General features: G+C 42.6%; 1 long non-coding RNA gene and 1 other non-coding gene across 2 annotated transcripts in view; one reads left to right on the top strand and one right to left on the bottom strand.

Annotated features, from left to right (window-relative positions):
* LOC121269690 overlaps positions 1–19,666 on the bottom strand; it is a 73,923-nt gene extending 54,257 nt beyond the window's left edge. Inside the window, exon 1 of the long non-coding RNA XR_005941394.1 lies at positions 19,387–19,666. This is a non-coding gene — a long non-coding RNA (uncharacterized LOC121269690). The remainder of the gene's footprint in view (positions 1–19,386) is intronic.
* Positions 3,869–4,004, top strand: LOC121269755. The gene has a single exon (XR_005941403.1). It is a non-coding gene; the product is annotated as a U11 spliceosomal RNA (small nuclear RNA).
* Positions 19,667–20,224: the final 558 nt, after the last annotated feature.

Raw genomic sequence — 20,224 nt, 5'->3', positions numbered from 1 at the left:
GAAGAATTTTAACCCCTTAAATAAAGATTTTAAAATCCTGGAAAAAATTTCCACACCTTAAGAAGAACCACTGACCTAAACAGGTTGATGAAAAAAATTCTGCCCAAACCTTTTGAACTTTCTTAAAATTATTATTGGAAACCTCATCCCACCCTTGGCTGAGGCTTCCACAAAAATCCACAGACCACCTGGCCAATTTGTTTCCCCGCCACCCGTAAGGTGCCACAGGCAGGGGCAAATAGCAGCTAATTAATTGATTAATGGTGTTATTAGGCCTCTTAATTGTTGGTGGGTGCACTGCTGACTCTCGCGTGCGTCCACCGACCACAATATCGCGCAATGATGCCAGGACGCTCACCCGATGTCATTGCGCGCTATTTTACACCTGATCCAGCCTGGTGCGTGCCCGCCCGTGGGGTGTAAAGCTTTGCCCAAGGTGTCTATCTGAAACATTCAACTTGGGGCCTTTTCTCAGGTGCTGATTTGCTGTGCATTCCTGGGATTTTGAATATTTAACCCACATTTGTAGATTTTCTCTTTTTAACCTTGCTTATTTCTGATGGTCTGTGCAACCTCACAGCTGTCTTGACCACTCCCTCTATCAAATGCATAAACCCGTACAAATGTAAAAACCTATACTTTCTATAAATTGTACAAAGGATTGGAATCTTGCTTACACCAGATCACAAGACACCCTGTATCTTTGCTGTGCAATAAACTCTTGATCCACTACGTATGAGATCACTCATGAAAAACACCTTTCAGTTACCAACTGTGATGAAATCAATATTTCATAAGAAATTTTCAGATGTCTCTGTGGCTTGCAGGTGTGCATGCTTGAACTATGGGCACCTTGCTGAGGTAAATTTATTAGGGATAAGCAAGTGACCTTGGCTGAATGAACTCACAGTAAAGTCAAACCGCTGAAATCACCATTGAAATCAATTTTCCAAGAGGAATGAAGGCTCAGCTTCCAAGTTTATGGTTACATTTAATTTGTTTTTTGTGGTAATTTTCTAAATGCAAACTATGGTAAAAACTCAAAGGGTAGGAATGACCATATCGAAGTCTAGATCTTTTAATCTGAGCAAATATGGGGTTGGCAGTGTGTTGAATATGATATTGACAATTTTCCAACTTAGGCCCTCCTCTTAATTTTAATAGAAACCATATGCAGCGAGTCTGGTTGGTAGCAAATCAGAAAATTGGGCTAAACAGCTGCTCTTAAGGGTACTGTACACTCTTAAAGGAAGTGCTACACACTTGACTGATCCCTGCATTCATAGTGATGGGCAAAACTCCAAATTTCTGCTATTGTTACATTGGAGGTCCTCTCCCATGAGGTGTGGTGAAGGAAGGTTAGCTTCTTTGGTGTGAATTGTGGTATAATGGAGAATGTTAGACTAGGTCCCATAAAGGGACCTGTAATAGTCTGTGATGTCATAGAAGGAAGTGACATATATCATGTGATCTGAGAGGCTAGGAGAAAGCAGCATGGAAAAAGGCTAGCGTAAAGGAGAGTTCTCATACCTGTAAATACGTTACAATGAAGTTAAGTGTGTTTGCAGCTAATAGTCTTTGGAAGCTATTGAAATTACTCCAACCTCAGCAACAGAATTATATGTGGAAGAGCATCCACTTCTGCACATGAAGCTTGAAGCTGACAGGCAGGGCATTGTGGTCAAAGCCAATGCAGTTTCCCTACAGAAATAAGAAAGAAACTCGGTGGCATTAAAAGAAGCGTCGAGGTAAATTTAGTCAATGTTGCATGTATTTGTACTCTTCATTTATAGCTCCAAGTATACTTTAGTTGCACTCTCAGGAGATTACTTGCCAAGCTAGCACCCAGCATAGTACCAATCCTCCAGCCCACCATCCTCATTCAGAAGCTGTGTGGAACATTGGCCACCAATAGCCTCATTACAGGACCCCTGACAGATCAAGCATACAAGAGTCATGGCTGAGAAACAATCCAGGGGCATATGGGCCTTAAAGGGAGGTGATTCAGGTAAGGGATTTGCTTGCATCTGCTCTACAGATTAATATCAGCTTCATAAGTTGCTCTGCCTTCAGGCCAAAGCTGCCCACAATGACCAGGAAGGAGCCAGGATTGGATGATGATGGCACTAATTAAACACATTTGAAGAAATGGCACTTACCACATGTGACCATAAAACTATGGAGGACATTGGCGGTTGAGTTATTGTGCTACTACCTAACAAATACCTTCCATTTACTATAATCATTCATATTTATAGTGTTTTCAGTAATTCTGGGAATAGAGGAGCTAACAGCTACTAATCTAAGCTACTAAAATTGCATGATTTTATCTGTGACAAGCCATTCTCTAATGTGCAGTTTGTAAAATATTTTGCTTTTCGTTAAATGTCTGTTGTGCTCAAATTGATGACAATAAAGGAAGTGGCAACGTGACCCCAGGTTTTTCACCACATAACAAGTACTAGATCTGCTCAAGCTACAGCTCAGCTACATGGAGTCTTCAGTTAATCAGTTGGAGGGATGAACCAAGAAGTATAATTGAAGAGGAACAAAAGCTGAAAGACTGAGCACAAGGGATTGGTATCCTACTTTGGTATCTGCTTTCAGATGGGAGTAAGTACAAGAGCAAAAATATTTGCAATGTCCTTTGACTGTTTGGCTTTAGCAGCTGCTTGACAATGTGCCACTGTGTATCTATGACCTCACCACAGTTTTCTGTTGACTTGCATGGCAAAGCAATGAGTGCATCTGTAGGAAGTCCCAAATCCCAGAGAGATCTCTGTCTCAAAGATGTCACTGTTGTTATTGGCACCTTTGACATGAATTTACAGGAGGCTGGTGCTGCAGTTTTCATACAAGGGGGATTGCAAATGCTTATGATAGAGAGCTTCACTCTCATTGGAGACACCCTACAGACTACTCTGATGCAGAACGTATAGCACCTATGGCCTACCATCCAGGGCATTGAAGAAGGAGGGTTTAAGATTTATGTCCTACTAATGTGAGACATTACATGAGCTTGGACCTAGATGTTCTGCATCATGACCAACCTGATAGATCACCTGGCAGTGCTGCTTCCCTGTCACTCAGTTGCTCCTCCCATTTGAGAATTATTTTGACATAGTGTAAGCTTGGGCAGTAGAACGTGGACAATGTATAGCGACATCAAGGGGGAGTGTGGGCTTAGGGATCACAGTGGGCTCTGGGCACTTAGCATAATGTGAATAGCACTAAGTTAATAGAAAACTGTTTAACTTTTGGCTACTGAGAATGCTGTTACTCTGCAGAGAGAGGGCATTACAGATGGAGTAGTGAGCATTCTGTGGTTAGGTTGGTAACACTGTTGCCTCTAAATCAGGTTTTGGGTTCAAGTTCCAATTCAGGGCCTGAGAACAAACATCGAAGCTGACACAGAACAAGTTCCTGATGTCCTGGCCAATATTTATCCCTCAGTCAACATCAGATTACCTGGTTATTGTCACATCATTAGTACCTCTACATAGTGTCCTGACACCCCCTCGGCTATCATGGCCACTTGTGGTGATCTGGAGTAATCCCATGGCATAAAAATGCTGTGGCCATGTTTAAAGCTGTAGGAAGTGCTATATGTTTATGATAGAATCTGAAGACCAGCGTGTGGCACCATCAACAGGGCACTGCTCTGACATCCCCAGGTACAAAATCCATGGCCTGGGGTTTTACCAAGAATGCATGTAGCTGCTGAGGTGCCTCTGAATGATTTCATAATTACATAAGAATTGCGAGATGGTAAAGGAGCAGGATCCATGTAGTTTCCTTTGACTATCCTGGTTGTCACATGATACACCAATGTTGGGTTATTGAATAATTGTAGCAATTGTTTTATTAGTCTAAGGGTTTCTGCTGTGAATGGCACATGGGATGAGGCGCTTGTGCTTTATCCGTGCGGAATTGATATCAAGAGATTTCGGAAGCACAATTTTTGTTTCTTGGAGCTGCTGGTGGTTGTTTGTCTCGGCGCTCCGCAAAAAAAAACAGAGCCAGACATGCAGCTTGAAAGTAATCAACTGCTTCTCCCAAACCCGCAACACCATGTTTCACACCTCAAATTATTTATATACTGCATCCTGAAGTTTTTTCTGAAGGAAAGCTGTCTCATTTTCCCACAGAATGTTATCTAGGTTGCGGGATTTCACTTACACGGAGAGGGTAGATAAGCTCGGGCTGATTTTCTTAGGGCAGTGATGAGTAAGAGGGGTACTAAATCAACAACAACAACTTATATTTATATAGCAACTTTAAACAAAGTGTCCCAAGGTGCTTCATAGGAGCATTATAAAACAAAATATAACACTGAGCCAAACTTTGCCACCCATTGCCAGATCAGGCCTGATCTTCCAAAGGTTGAATCTGACACTTAAAATTGGCCCTGGTATGGGCCACGCAAAACCTCATCTAACAAAGCTGGTGCGTTCAAGTTATGCGCCATGCCGAATTTTTTAATATCAAATATGGCTCCACTCACAGGTGTGGAAGTCCACACTCAATAAACTGTGCACCTATGAGAAAATAGGGTTGTTGAAGTGAATTAAAGAGAGGTCAGATGACTAAAGAGACAAAGAGTCAAAGAGATAGGTCTTAAAGGTGGTAGAGAGGCTGAGAGGTGCAGGGAGGGAATCCCAGAGCATGGGGCCTAAACAACTGTAAGTGCAACCACCAAGTACAGAATTCTCCCTCCGTTAGGTGGGAAGTTTAGGAGCGGGCGTGAGGAGGCGCGTCTCAGATTGGTGCCCCTGATTGGGGGCGCGCCTCCATTTTAATTAAGGCCCGCCCAGCGTGACGTCCGCAAGGAAGTGCTATGCGGGGGAGGGGGGTTCCCTAAGCCGAAAGTGCGCTCTTTCGTGCATGCGCATGAAAGAGTGCGCTCATCTCCCTCAGGGAGATCAGCTCCACATTGAAAAATCTTAAAAATAGAAAAAAAATTTCCCTGACACTGTCACATGAGTTGGGACATGTCCATCACTTTCAAAGACAATTTTATGACATTTTTTCAAACCAAATGAAACTTCGTCCTGCCCGTGGATGAAGTTTCATGCTTTTTATAAAGCTCGCCATGGCCTCTAGCCTGCCTACCAACCTTAAGGTTGGATGGGCAGGTCCACTAATTACTTTAATGACTTTGTCAATGGCCTCAACTGGCCATTGACAGGTCGGTGGGTGCACAACTAGCTCTGCTGAGCCCCTGCCTTCTTGAAATTGAAATGGGGCAGAGCGATGTTGGGAGTTCTGCTCGATGTCATCCCGCGTCGGTGAGCAGGCCCTGCACCCCGCTCGCCGACTGGGAAATCCTGGCCCAAGTGTGGGGCAATTAAAATCAGGGATGCACAAGAGTGCAGGTATCTCGGAGGGTTGTAGACTGGAGGAGCTACGGAGATAGGGAGGGGCAAGGCCATAGATGAATTTGAAAACAAGAAAGGGAATTTAAATCCAGAAGTTGCTTCATGAAAAGTTTTGATAGAGTAACTGGGAGAAACTGGTAGAAGGGTGAGAGCCAAAGGACAGAAATTTAAGATAATTAACTAAAGAAACGGGAGGCGACATGAGAATTCGATTTTCACACAGCAAATTGTTATGACTGGGACTGCATTGCCTGAAAGGGGGGGTAGGAAAAGATTTTATTGTAACTTTCAAAGGGAATTTGACGAACAATTGAAGAAGAAAAAAACTACAGGTATAAAGAAAAATGGCAGAAGAATGGATGTGATTGGCAAACTCTTTCAAAGACCTGGCACATGCATGAGGGGCCAAAAGTCTACTTCCGTGCTGTGTTTCGTTTCATCCCCTGAATTTGCCCCATACTTCCAGTTTTTGGAATACCTAAAGGAATTCCAACCTTGCAGCATCTTGTGGATCAGCAGCCATGAACAAAACTGCAGACAGTTGACATTGTTTTATAAAAACAAAAAAATAAAAACAAAAAAACTGCGGATGCTGGAAATCCAAAACAAAAACAGAATTACCTGGAAAAACTCAGCAGGTCTGGCAGCATCGGCGGAGAAGAAAAGAGTTGACGTTTCGAGTCCTCATGACCCTTCGACAGAACTAGTTCTGTCGAAGGGTCATGAGGACTCGAAACGTCAACTCTTTTCTTCTCCGCCGATGCTGCCAGACCTGCTGAGTTTTTCCAGGTAATTCTGTTTTTGTTTTGGACATTGTTTTATAGGCTGGTTGCAGCACTACACAACCAGTTCAGTGCAGCAGTGCAGAGATCCCCAGTGCATTAAAATAACAAAAGAAAATGAATACCTGTAGAAATTTTCAACCTCCCTTTAGTTCACTTCAACAGTCCAACCCTGTTTTCTCAGAGGCACCCAGGTTTATTGAAAGTCGACTGCACTAGATGTAAGTGGAGCCTACTTTACATTAAAAAATTCGGCACGGGGCTTAGCTTGAACACACCAGCTATGTTAGATGAGGTTTTACTTGGCCCGTACCGGGGACAATTTTAAGTGTCAGATTTAACCATTGAAAAGTCACCCCTGGCCTGACAGTGAGTGGCAAAGTTTGGAGGTCCGATTTTCTGACCTGGGCTCACTGCCAACAAGACCCCTCTGCTGCCAGGGGCTCTGAAAAATTCAGGCTTTAAGCCCAACTGAACATATTACAGCAGGTTCATACAGGTTTAGTTAGTCAAACAGTTTCTAGAAAATCAGCACTTGTCTTATTCTATGATTCTGTATGTGACAATCACACAAAATTCCAGGTATTCAGAAACCGACCTCACATTTTTTCAGTCAAATTTTGTCTTTTTGCTCTTTCACAGTATGTGGGTGTCACTGGCAAGGTGGGCATTTGTTGCCCATCTCTCATTGCCCTTCAACTGAGTGGCTTGCTAGTCCATTTCAGAAGGCAGTTAAAAGTCAACCATTGGGGCCAGACCAGGTAAGGATGGCATGTTTCCTTCATAAAGGGCCTTAGTGAACCAGATGGGCTTTTTCAACAATCACTGATACTAGTTTTCAATTCCAGATTTATTAATTGAATTCAAATTCTACCAGCTGCTGTGGTGAGATTTGAACCCATATCCCTAGAGCATGAGCTTGGGTGTCTAATTACTAGTCCAGCAACATTACCATTACACCACCATCCAGCCACATATGTTCAAAAGGGAATTGAATTGTTATTTTAATGGACTGGGGATCTCAGCACTGCTGCATTGAACTGGTTGTGTAGTGCTGCAACCAGCATATAAAACAAGGTCAATTGTCTGCAGTGTTGTTCATTGCTGCTGATGCCCAATGCTGAATTGAATTGTTATCTGCAAAGGAAGCATGTAAAGGGTTATCGGGAGAAGACGGAATGGCACTAGGTGAATTGCTCATTCAGAGAACCAGTGCCAACACAACAGCCCAAATGACCTTCCCCTGTGCGCTAACAATTCACTGATTCTATGAGATGCTTTCATGTCTGTGTCCCTACAGTGCTATAGCCATGTTCCATTCTGTACATGCACAATGTCCATTTTCCCAGTCTGGATATGTATGATGCCTTTCCCTATTGGGCTCCATTGTCGCTTCCTCCTGCTTCCCACATGCCCGGCCTTATACATTGATGTGCTGCTGTGAGAATCCCATTCCTAATCTAATAAACTAATCTAATATCAGGAGATGCTGCAAATATTCAGTAGGTTGGGCAGCATCTGTGATGAGCTAGCCTGACAGAAAGTCATCAACCTGAAATTTTTTGGACTTAGAAACTTTTTGGCCATCAGGACCATCTTCAGGCCCCAAGCCCGTTTTCATCAGCAGTGAGCCTTCCGGTTCAATATTCCTGAAGGCAGCCAATTAAGAACCCTCGTCTGTGATCACCATCCAGTTAGGGATGTTTGGGGGAGTGGGAGGGGGGTTGTGCTTGAGAAGGCGGGAAGTCGATTCAGTGCACCGCAAGAGCGGCCAGCAGTTTTGACTATGTGTGCAGTGAGAGTGCTGTTGAGGGGAATAAGGCAGGAGCGGGAGAATCACAATCAAGGTGCCTTCAGCCTAATGAGAATGGTTGCTACTGCATCACTGCAGCAGAAATTAGAACATAGGAGCATAGGAGCAGGCATAAGCCATTCAGCTGCTCTAACCTGCTCTGCCATTCAACTAGATCATGGTTGATCATCTACCTCAATGCCATTTTTCCACACTATCCCTAAATCCCTTGATGTCATTAGTGTCTAGAAATCAATCAATTTCTGTCTTTAACATACCCAATGACTAAGCTTCCACAGTCCCCTGTAGAGAACACAAACACTAATTTCCTTCGGTTCCTCGTTCTCACCTATCCCTTGGTTCATTATTATTTGTGAGAGATTTCTTGTATCTTCCTCCGTGAAGATCGGCACAAAGTAATTATTTAGCTTCTCTGCCATTTCCCCATTCTCCATTATAAATTCTCCTGTGTCTGCCTGTAATGAACCAACATTTGTCTTTGCTAATCTTTTCCTTTTTACACCCCTATAGAAGTTTTTACAGTCCGTTTTTATGTTTCTCTATAGTTTACATTCATACTTTACTCTCCCTTCCTTTATCAACTTCTTGGTTCTCCTTTGCTAAATTCTAAAATGCTCCCAACCCTTAGTCTTACTGCTTTTTTGGCAACTTTATAAGCCTCTTCCTTTGATCTAATACAATCTTTAACTTCCTTTGTTGTCAAGGTTGACTCACTTTTCCTATTGGGTTTTTGTGGCTTAAAAGAATGTACATTTGTCATAAACCCTGGTTCTTTAAATAATAGTCATTGTCTGTCTACTATCATACATTTTAATGTGTTTTCCAAATCTACCACAGCCAACTTGCCCCTCATACCTTCATAGTTTCCTTTGTTTAGATTCAAGACCCTAGTTTTGGATTGAATTGCAACGTTTTCAAAAATAATGGAAAATTCCATCATATTATGGTCACTCTTCCCTAAGGGTTCTTTTACAATAAGATTATTAATTGTCCTTTCTCACTACATAATACTAAATCTAAACTAGCCTGTTCCCAAGTTGGTTCCACAATATACCATTCTGGAAAACCACCTTGTATACATTCCCAGAATTCATCTTCCACAGCATTAGTGCTAATTACGTTTACCCATTCTATATATATGATTGAAATCTCCCATGGTTACTGTATTATCTTGTTACATGCATCTCCAAATTCCTGATTTATACTGTGTCCTACATTATCGATTACTGTTTGCTGGTCTATAAATAACTCTTACCAATGTTTACTGCCCTTTGCTGTTTCTTAGCTCCACACAAACTGATTCGTGTTCTTCTGATCTAAAACCTTCTCTCACTAATATATTGGTCTCATCCCTTATTATCAGCGCTACCCCACCTCCTTTTCCTTTTTGCCTGTCCTCTCCAAATGTCAAATATCCTTGAATATTCAGTTCCCATCCTTGGTCACCTTGCAGCCACATCTCCATAACAGCAATTAGACCATACCCGTTTACTTCCATTCGTGCCATCAATTCCACCTACCTTGTTGAGAGTGCTGCATGCATTCAGATATAATGCCTTTAATTGCACCTTTTTATCATTATTCCGTATTTTGACTGTATTTGATTTGATTCTCCTGCCTTCCACTTTTGGAGGAACTATCGGAGACATCAGTTTCCAGGAGCTCCTTATGCAATGGCAAGTCCCTAATACTAGAATACATCAGGCTTGCCATTTTTTTGCCGTTAAAGGAACTCCCACGCCACTTCAACCTCCTCCTGTGTAGCCACCTCTGAGTTGCTGAAGAGCTGATAGAGGGTGGAGACAGGGCGATGCTGAGAAATGACCATTTCAGTGGAGGATTGCAGTTAATGGCCCAATTATCCATCTCAATCGGCTTCCCACCATTGCCAGGTAGGCTGCTGCCTTTGGACTCATCCTGCTCTTGGGGAAAGCGACTGGAAGCGGGAGCGCATCTGCAAGTCAGCCTGAGTCATTTTCTCTAATTCTGCTTGCACCCCTTGCCTCCAAACCATCTTCCAAGGGCCTGGTAAAATTCCCCCCATTAACTCTGTACCTCTCTCCACAGACCTGACCTGCTGAGTATTTCAGAATTTTCTGCTTTTATTTTAGATTTCCATCATCTGTGGTATTTTGCTTCTGCAATCTAACAGCAGTCATTTTAGTATTCCTAGATTTATTACATTATACAATTTCACCAGCTTAAAACCCACAGTTTTCAATCTTGCCCTGTTCCATTCTTTTCTCATTCCACAATATCTGTATCTTAATGAGGTTTGGTTCAATTCAGTTTGACTTCTACTTCACCAATGTTGTATATGAAAAAGACAGGAATAATAAAGTCCTGAAGGAGAGGCAAAATATATTGAAGGTACTTTGGAGAAGTGTGCCGGTTATAAGCTTTAGTGAAATATACTATAGTGTTGAATTACTTATTAACCTGTGAACTGGATGTTATTGTTGGTTTAAAAACATGTTTTGCGATTGAGAAGACAGAGTTCAGTGCTGCAGGGGTTACTTGCCTTTCAAAGTATGGGCCATGTTTCTACCTAATAGGATATTTGTCGTGAAAATGACTTGCTTAACATTTGAATAACTGAGTCAGGGGTAGACTGAAATAGACTGAGCTGAAGGATATTAGCATCGCATCTGAGTCAAATTTTCCTCTCTTTAAGAAACTTAAGCACACAGTGGGAGAATATTATTAACCTTAATTTGAAGAAAAGCAGCCTGTGTTCTTAGTAGTAATTGAAACATGCTTGAAAGAATTGGTTTCATGGATATCTCAGCCATCACCTCAGGCTTGTGACTGCTGAGGAGCATGTCGCCAAGCAACCACCCAGCACCCAGCTCTATGCATTTTGAGCCCTACAATCTAATCGGAGTTAAAATGTCACCAAGACTGGGTCCCAGGTTGTCAGCCTAAAGCCAAGCCCATCTAGTACGCACATATCCAGTGTGAATATTGCGGTTGCTGGGAGGGAAATGCCCCTTCATCTCCACAGGGAACAGTGCAGTAAGCAGATGAAGCTGGGCTGAAAGAGGGAATTGCTTTCAACTGAAAGACTCTTTATTTTACCACTTCAAAGCTGAAGTACCAGGAAACAATAACAGAGAAAATTGTGCGGTCCACAGAGAGCGAAGAGGCCTCAGCAACTGGTGTGTGAAAGTTAGTGAAGGGATTTGAAATACCAGCTTCCTGGGAAATGCTTGATATTTCTGGCTTCTAATTAATTAATCTGCCAGTTGATGGTTATATAAACTGTAGTTAGCAGTATGATATTTAACCCTCAAAGCCCACAAGAAACAAAAAGACACAGGATTGCAAAACGAAGACACATTTTCACTCTGTGAAACATTCTAATTCCGCTTTGTGAGATAACGTTTAGCAATTTGAAGAATTGTCTTTTGATATTTTCTATCGTGAATTTTTGATCCTTCAAAAGGGAATGCCTGAGATTTCTGGTGTTATGGGCGCAGTAATAACAGGATGCCTTAATATTGCACGCGAATTATTGTACAGGTGTATTTTATTAAATGTTTTAATCAGGACAGCATGGAATAGCGCAATCGCTTGTTTAACAAAGGGCCCCCTGTACAAACCTCAAGTTAGCAACACAGGAACAAAGTCAAATATAACAGCTGCAGAAAGGAGCGTTTTCCTCCCAGCAACCACAATATTTATGCTGGATAATCAAGACAAAACACAAAGGACCAAAAAGTTCCATCCATAAATCATTCTGAATATAATTTATAATATCAGAACAAGAGTAAATAATGTGAATGACTGACTCTGCAGGTGGTGTTTATCAGACAGTTACATTGAACATTTTGAAGATGGCGTGTGTAGTGGACTTTTGTGGGATGGATAAATTCCACTAGTGTTACTTACAGTAACACCAGGAATTCCGCTTTAACTATTCTTATGTTTGAAAGTGGGACAAAGAGTCAACAACTGAAGCAAGTATGAAAATATCCCTGTTGCAGGAATGTGTAGGAATCTTTGGCAGAATTTGTTTCTATCTGACACACGTTAAGAAATTATTCCATTATGTAACTCCAAATAGTGAGTGAAGAAAGAATGCAGTATGAAAAACATTTTTGTACCTTGAACTTGTTCATGCCACACCATCTCTTCTTGTACAGGTTAACAACGTGAGTTAACCCATTTTGTCCCATGATGAGATTGCACGTCAAGGGAGTTTGCACTTAACATGCCCATTAATGCAGCATGGTTGAACGTTGTATTGATTTCTGACAGCACGCAGATACATATTACACTCTTTAACAAATATAGTTGTACATTGTTGATGTTACCAGTCACGATGCTGTCCCACATTGCCCTTGCTGCCATTTGCGACAATGTCAGCGCGATCTGTGAGGTAGAAAAAACCACGAGCAACACTGACATTCCCATTCATGAAAAACCTGTTGAAAAAAGGTCTTTCTGGGAACAGCAGCTAATTAATATTCAGATAGCTGGAATCAACTCAGGTTCCAGATAGTTGGAATCGTGGGACGCATGCTACCAGTGTGCTGTGGCTAGCCTTACTTTTTAATCTTGGGCATTTACATGTGTTAACACAGTGTGGTTACTATCCATGATTCTCAAATTGATGTGGTCTATCTAATAAGAAAGAAAGACTTACATTTATATAGTACATATCATGACCAATGGATGTCTCAAAATGCTTTACTATTGAAGTATTTTTCAGGTGTTGAAATGTTGGAAATGTGCTAGCCAAGTTGCACACAGCAAGTTCCAACACATGGAAATGTGATACTGATTAGATAATCTTTTTTGAGATGTTGACTGAGGGACAAGTATTGGCCAGGACACCAGGGAGAACGCCCCTGCTCTTCTTCAAAATACTGCCATGGGATCTTTTACAACAACCTGAGCTGGCAGATGGGGCCTCGTTTTAATGTTTCATCTGAAAGGTGGCACCTCTGACAGTGCAGCACTCCCTCCATACTGCATTGGACTGCCTGCCTTGATTTTTATGCTCAAGCCCTGGACTGGGACTTGAACCTGGAACCATAATTGCATTATTAAATGTCCACATACTCCAGCTGCAGTCTCTGGATAATTAAGTGGTTAAATCTCGCTCATTCCTCCTCCCACTTCAACCTGCACCAACTGCCACTCCAGTTGAGATGGCTAACTTTAGCACCAGCAACGTGGATCCTTCCTGCTTGTGTGTCTCGGTACCATTGTAGGTGGTCCTTTACCCCACTAAGCCATCAGTGGAACTTTTTTAAAACCTTTTTAATCAGCAACTAGCTCCTTGATAGTATGTTGGTTAATAAATCTGTCTAAAAGCAAAGAACTACGGATGCTGGAAATCCAAAATAAAGACAGAAACAGAAATACCTGGAAAAACTCAGCAGGTCTGGCAGCATCGGCGGAGAAGAGCACAGTTGACGTTTCGAGTCCTCATGACCCTTCAATAAATCTGTCTGTTTGATAAAACTGAACCCAAACTGCAGAGTTGCTATCCTAATACGCCTTCTAACAGCGAGCGCAATTCAGACGTACTTAATTGAGCATGAAATGCTTTGCAGTGGCTACAGGTCATGGAAGCCATACATATTTTCTCACACTGCCGCTTCAGAAAGACTTGATAAGTTTTACTCAGTTGTCATTGGCTTTATAGAAGCGTGGAATCGCTCCTGAAAGGCTCATTAGGATATTTGGTTCCAACATGTATAGAATAGATTGTTAGACCACGGCGACAAGTGTTTTTGGATTGGAATCCTGCTTGGTCTCATAGATAAGGATCAGCAGAAAAGTTACACAAACCTTACAACAATCTTCAATTACAGTGAAAAGTTCATAAGAAATAAGGAAACAGTGTAGCCTTACTGATGTTTCACTGCGTTCCTAATTAGTGCATGTTGTTGATGACTGAGTGAGATTGTGTGGAAAGCAGGTTACTTACAGTGAAGGAATTGATTGTACTGTATCTGCTGTGAGTTGCAAAAAGATCAGCAAGCACCTCAATGCAAATGGCTGCAAAGTTGTTCTCAAGTGATAAAAGGATTACTTAATGGTGCCGTTTTCTCGTTAAACAATGATGCCTTAGTGGGTAGGCGCTATGTGTCTGTGGTGCAGCCTCACTAGCTTGACCCCCCCCTATTGTTCCTCTACTTCCATGGAAGTAGAGGTGGCGGTAAACCCCAATGGAACATTATAATCTGAGGTAGTGCTTAAACTGATGGTGCAAAGGTGGGTGGCAGAGTAAGTGACAAAAACAAAACACAACTTCAAGCAATAACAACAGCACAGCTCCCAGACATAAATGACAGAAACTGGGAGACATTATATCAGCACAGCATTGAAATGTGTCATAAATTGTGGTAGAAAACACAAAGGATGTTAAAAGTAGAAGGTGAGTCTTTGACTTGTTTCCCACCCATTCCTCAAACCAAGGGCACATTGACAGCAACTGCAGGACTGCAGCTGTACTCTGAAGATTCTGTCTATGCCACTATGTTGCCAAAAGATGTGCCAGGATATCTGTCGATAATTCCCCTACTCTTCTTCAAGGTAGTGCCATGAGATCTTTAAAGTCAGCTGAGAGGACAGATGATGGCAGACGTTTAAGGAATATTTCATAACCCTCAACAAAGATATATTTCATCGAGAAAGAGAAATCAAGGAGTAAGATGCACTGTCCGTGGCTAACTAAGCAAGTTAAGGGTAGTACCAAATCGAAAGAAAATTCACCCAAAGCTGCATAGGTTATTGGTAGGTCGGATGCTTGGACAAATTTTAGAAACCGGCAAAGAATGACTAATAAATAAATGAGGGAAAAATTATAAATTGAGAGAAAGCTAGCTAGAAATATAAAAATAGGGTAAGAGTTTCTACAAATATATGAAAAGAAAAAGAGACCTAAAGTGAGCACAGGCCCCTTAGAGGGTGAGACTGGGGAATTAATAATGGGAAACAAGGAAATGACAGAAGCATGGAACAGGTATTTTGGAGCAGTCTCCACTGTAGAAGACACAAAAAGCATCCCAAAAATAGTTGAAAATTGGAAGGGAAAAGGGATCATGATCACTAAGTAAAAGGCACTGGAAAAACTATTGGGACTAAAGGTCTCTTGGATCTGATAGCCTGCATTTTGAAAAAATTGGCTGCAAAGATTGTGGATGCATTGGTTATAATCTTCCAAAATTCCTAGATTTTGGAAAGGTCCTAATGGAGTAGAAAACCGCAAATGTAACACTTCCATTCAAGAAAGGAGGGAGATGGAAAGCAGAAAACTATAGACCAGTTAACCTAGCATCTGTCATAGGGAAATATTTGAACCTATTATTAAGGAGGTAAAGGCAGGACATTGAGAAAATCATAATACAATCAGGCAGAGTCAACATGGTTTTGTGAAAGGAACATTGTGTTTGATTAATTTATTTTACTCCATCTGCCAATGTTCTTCCCACTCACTTAACCTATCGATACCCTTTGCAGACACTTTGGCCGGGATTTTCTGCCCCATCACAGTGGGAGATTTGGCAGCCCAGCCAAAAGTCCATTGACTTGCAGTGAGACCGGACAATCCCAGCGGCAGGTGGGGCCAGAAAATCCCGCCCTTTGTTTCCTCTTCACAATTTGCTTTCCTACCAATCTTTGTGCCATTAGCAAATTTTGCTACTCAGTCCCTTCCTCCAAGCCGTTAACATAAATCATTAATAATTCTTTGAGAAAAGAGTTCTTTGAGAAAGTAACAAGCAAGGTGGATAAAGGGGAACCTGTGGATATAGTGTATTTGGGTTTACAAAAGGCATTTGATAAGGTGCCACATAAAAGGTTATGACACTAGATAAGAGCTCATGGTGTTAGATGTAACATATAATCACGGATAGAGGATTAGTTAGCTAACAGGAAGCAGAGAGTAGGCATAAATGGGTCATTTTCAGGTTAGCAAGGCGTGACGAGTGGAGTGCCACAGGGATCTGTGCTGGGGCCTTAATTATTAATGATCTATATTAATGGCTTGGAGGAAGGGACTGAGTAGCTAAATTTGCTAATGACACAAAGATTGGTAGGAAAGCAAATTGTGAAGAGGACACAAAGGGCGGGATTTTCTGGCCCCACCTGCTGCTGGGATTGTCCGGTCTCACCGCAAGCCAATGGACTTTTGGCTGGGCTGCCAAATCTCCCACCGTGATGGGGCAGAAAATCCTGACCACAGTGTCTGCAAAGGGTATCGATAGGTTAAGTGAGTGGGAAAAACATTGGCAGTTGGAGTAAAATGTGGCCCTATCAACTCTGGCAGGAAGAACAGGAAAGCAAAATATTATTTAAATGTAGAGAGATTGCAGAAATCAGTGGTACAGAGAGATCTGGCTGCCCTGGTACATGAATCACAAAAAAGCTATCATGTAGGTACAGCAAGTGATTAGGAAAGCAAATGGAATATTGTTGTTTATTGCAAGGAGAATGGAGTATAAAAACAGGGAATGTTGTCACAGCTGTACAGGGCCTTAGTCAGACCAAGGGCAGAATCATCCCAGATTCGCACTAAGTGTGGTAGCTGTATTGTCCCAAACCGGCCACATTAGTTATGCATTCCCGAGAAACGCGCCATTTTCATGGCAGGTGGGCTCTCATTTGCCCACCTGCCATCACCTCGCCGATTCATCATGCCGGGCACCATATTTAAAGTCACACACACACACACACACACACACACATCTCAGTACTTCCAGCCCACGATTACTGCAGGGAAGATGTCCACGAGATGCAAAAAGACTGCAGCCCCCAGGTTTAATGACGCATCACTGGAATGCCCCTTGGAACCATGGAGGCCCGTGGCGATGTCCTCCACCCCCACTCTGGCCACAGATGGGCAGTGGCATCACCAATCCAGCATGGTAGGTGGTGGCAGTGGTGGTCAGTGCTAATGCCGCACAGAAGAGGCTAGCCATCCAATGCAGATGGAGGAGGAATGATTTCACCCATGCAGCCAGGGTATGGCAACCATCTCATCACTCTATACTCACACACTCAAGCCCATCACACATTCACTGGCATCTCATTCACTGCCAGCTCAAGGGACATCACCAACCTTTCTCACACACATACCCTCACATGTCTATCTGGCCTCATCTCCTCTAGAGACTGCCTCCTCAGCCTTCAGCATCTTGAGGTCACTTGCACAGATCAACATGTGACCACACACACACACACACCCTGGGTTACCCTCCTTCCCCAGTACAGCTCTCACCCTGCAGCCCCTTCCCTTGCCTGAAGCCACTTCTCCCCCTTCCCCAAGCAAGATCTAGCCCTGCAGCCATTGAAAAGCCACCCACATATGGCTGGGGTGGTAGGTAGAGACCTACCCGTGAGCCCCCTATAAGTGATGTGGTGCTGCCTGTGAAGCCTGGCGCTGATGACTGCGAGTGCTTTCCGAAGCTAGGTGGGCAGACAAACCTTCAAGTCCCAAGTGAAGAGCAGCTGGCCAGGTGCATGTTGCTTATGTGCTGTTGCGAAACACATCAGTGTGTTTTCCTACCGACGTGGGCGGACGATCCAGAGGAGGGGTGGGGGTGGGGGAGAGGGGGTTGGGGGGGTGAGGTGGCCAGGGGGGTGGGTGGGGTAGGGGATGAGTCCAGCGGGCTGGCCTTATAATGATATGCTGATGGATTACAATGAGGTTGCAGGAAACACAGCCTGACATTGGCAGGCAGGGCAAAAATTCGCAAACTGCTTTCATGGTGTCGTGAAACCCATTTCTGACCTCCTTGCCATATTGTCCACTCACGCCACTGAACACACCTGACAACAGCGGCCACGGAAAATCCTGGCCCACGTCTTGAATACTCTGAACAGTTTTGCTCTCCTTACTTAAGGAGGGATATAATTGCATTGGAAGCAGTTCAGAGAAGTCTCGCTCGGCTGATTCCTGGGGTGAAGGGTTTGTCTTAGGAGGAACGGTTGAACAAGTTAGGCCTATGCTCATTGTTTAGAAAAAATGAGAGGTGATCCTATGGAAACATTTAAGGTTATGAAGGGTCTTGACAGGCTTGAAGCTGGGTGTTTATCCTTGTGGGAGAGTCTCAAACTAGGGGGAGTGACAGTTTAAAAATAAGGAGTCTCCCATTTAAGAAAGCGATGAGGAGGATTTTTATTCCTCTCAGCGGGGTGTTAAACTTTGGAATTCTCTTCCTCAGAGAGCATTATAGGCAGGGTCATTGAATATATTCAAGGCTGAGTTTAGATTTATGCTTGATCAAGGGAGTCGAGGGTTATGGGGACAGGGCAGGAAAGTGGAGTTAAGGCCAACATCAGATCAACCATGATCTTATTGGCTGTCAGAGCAGGCTCAAGGGGCCAAATAGCCTACTCCTGCTTCTAGTTCTAATGGATGTTATGTGTCTTGAGTTTCACATCTCATCCAAAGGGCAGCATCTCCGACAGTGCAGCACTCCCTTGGTACTGCAGTAGAGTGACAGCCTTTATTTTTGTCCTGATGTGTATCTTGAACCCACAAGTTCTGATTCAGAGGTGAGAATGCTGTCCACTGAGTCACAACTGTTATAAGGATGGTGCTATGAAAATATAAGTCTCTCTTTGCTGGCAATCAATACTATCTGGCCAATTTTGTCTGTGTCCCAAGAACAAAATAGAGAAAAAAAAACAGGATGGATTCAGCAACTGAACACTCCTGGTGGGAACTGAACAGAACACGAGACATTGTGTATCTAAGATTTTCTAGTCAGTGCCCCCTGTGAGTGCCACACTTTGCCTGCTGTGCTCCATTACAGAATCAGACCTATTATTTTAAAGTGAGACAGTTCCGGTTTTATTTTGAGGTCAATAAATCATTCTTGTCTGGCCAATAAATCACACTCATCTGACCTGAATGCAGGAGAGAGCGAACTGAGGATACAAACGGAACTGATTGAAGACAGCAAATGGTTCTGTGTTGAAGTGTGACTCCTCAATGCATAAACACTTCCTTTAATCTCCGTGTTTAAATCTCAATCCATGGTCTAAAGTTCCATCGATGTCAGTTTTGTCGCTGAGATGTTCATAGACCTGCAATGTTACTGAGCTACAACATGTTCTTTATATGGTATTAATTTCAAACTGCTGTTGATGTGTCTGTAACACCAAATAACTCAATCTTTTGAAACATTAGCTATGTCCGCTTTGAGCTTTAACTGCTACAGCCTTCCTTATATTACAAGGGGAAGGAAATGGTACAGTGGTATTGTCCCTGGATGCGTGTTCTAGCAACCCAGGGTAACCCTGTGGGACCCAGGTTCAAATCCCACCACAGCAGGTGATGAAATTTTAATAAAATAAAATCTGGAACTAGAAGTCTGATGATGCTGCTGATTGTTGTCAAAACCCATCTGGCTCACTAATGCCCTTTATGAAGGATATGTGCCATCCTTACCTGGTTTGGCCTACCTGTGACTTCAGAACTAGCCAGTGACACCCACATCCATGAACGAATAAAAGCAAAACTGCAATAATGTCTTCCGATCTCCCATTAGTCTTCGCATGGACGGCTTTGGGAGGCTGTACTTCCAATAGCACCTACGTTTTCAGCAAATTTAAATGTAGAGAAACTTTAAACACGCGCAGTTTCCAGATTTGTTCATCTGAATAACAAGTGTTGAGACGTGGGCTAAAAAAAATTGCGACAGTGTGGCAGCCATGAATTAAAAATGTGAAGACGGGACAGGGAGTGCAGACTGATAGAAAATGCAAGGACTTTGGATTAACACCCTTATTTTTGGAATCCAACCCTCTTTTTAGAGAGCGATCACTACTAATTATAAGTGAAAGATTTGCATGTGACACTGTCCAGCGACAGTATTATCAAGTGACACGGATAGAAATAGTTGGAGCCTAAATGCCTGAATGGCTGCTGTGATTCTGCCGTGACATTTATAAGCAAATTTCTAGTGTTTGTTTCTCAATCACTTGGCTACCTAACAAGAAAATGCATGTTAGATATGAAAAAAACAGTCCTCGAAAAATAATGCATTTCCTTCTGTGTACATTGTTACAGTTTTGTACACTTATTTGTGAGTATGTGTCCCAGATGTGTACAGAGATTTAGAGAAAGATTCTTGATATTGTGCATGTCCAATCTGTCCCGAAGTTTGCCTATCTCATTGAGTATATTCAAAGCAGAGACTGATAGGTTTTTACATCTGGGGAATTTGGAGCTGTTGTAGATCATCACAACCATGATCTTATTGAATGATGGAGCAGGCTTGAAGGGC

Source organism: Carcharodon carcharias, chromosome 25 (genome assembly GCF_017639515.1).
Source record: "Carcharodon carcharias isolate sCarCar2 chromosome 25, sCarCar2.pri, whole genome shotgun sequence".
Classification (NCBI taxonomy): Eukaryota; Metazoa; Chordata; class Chondrichthyes; order Lamniformes; family Lamnidae; genus Carcharodon; species Carcharodon carcharias.
This window is presented reverse-complemented; position numbering and strand designations above follow the sequence as displayed.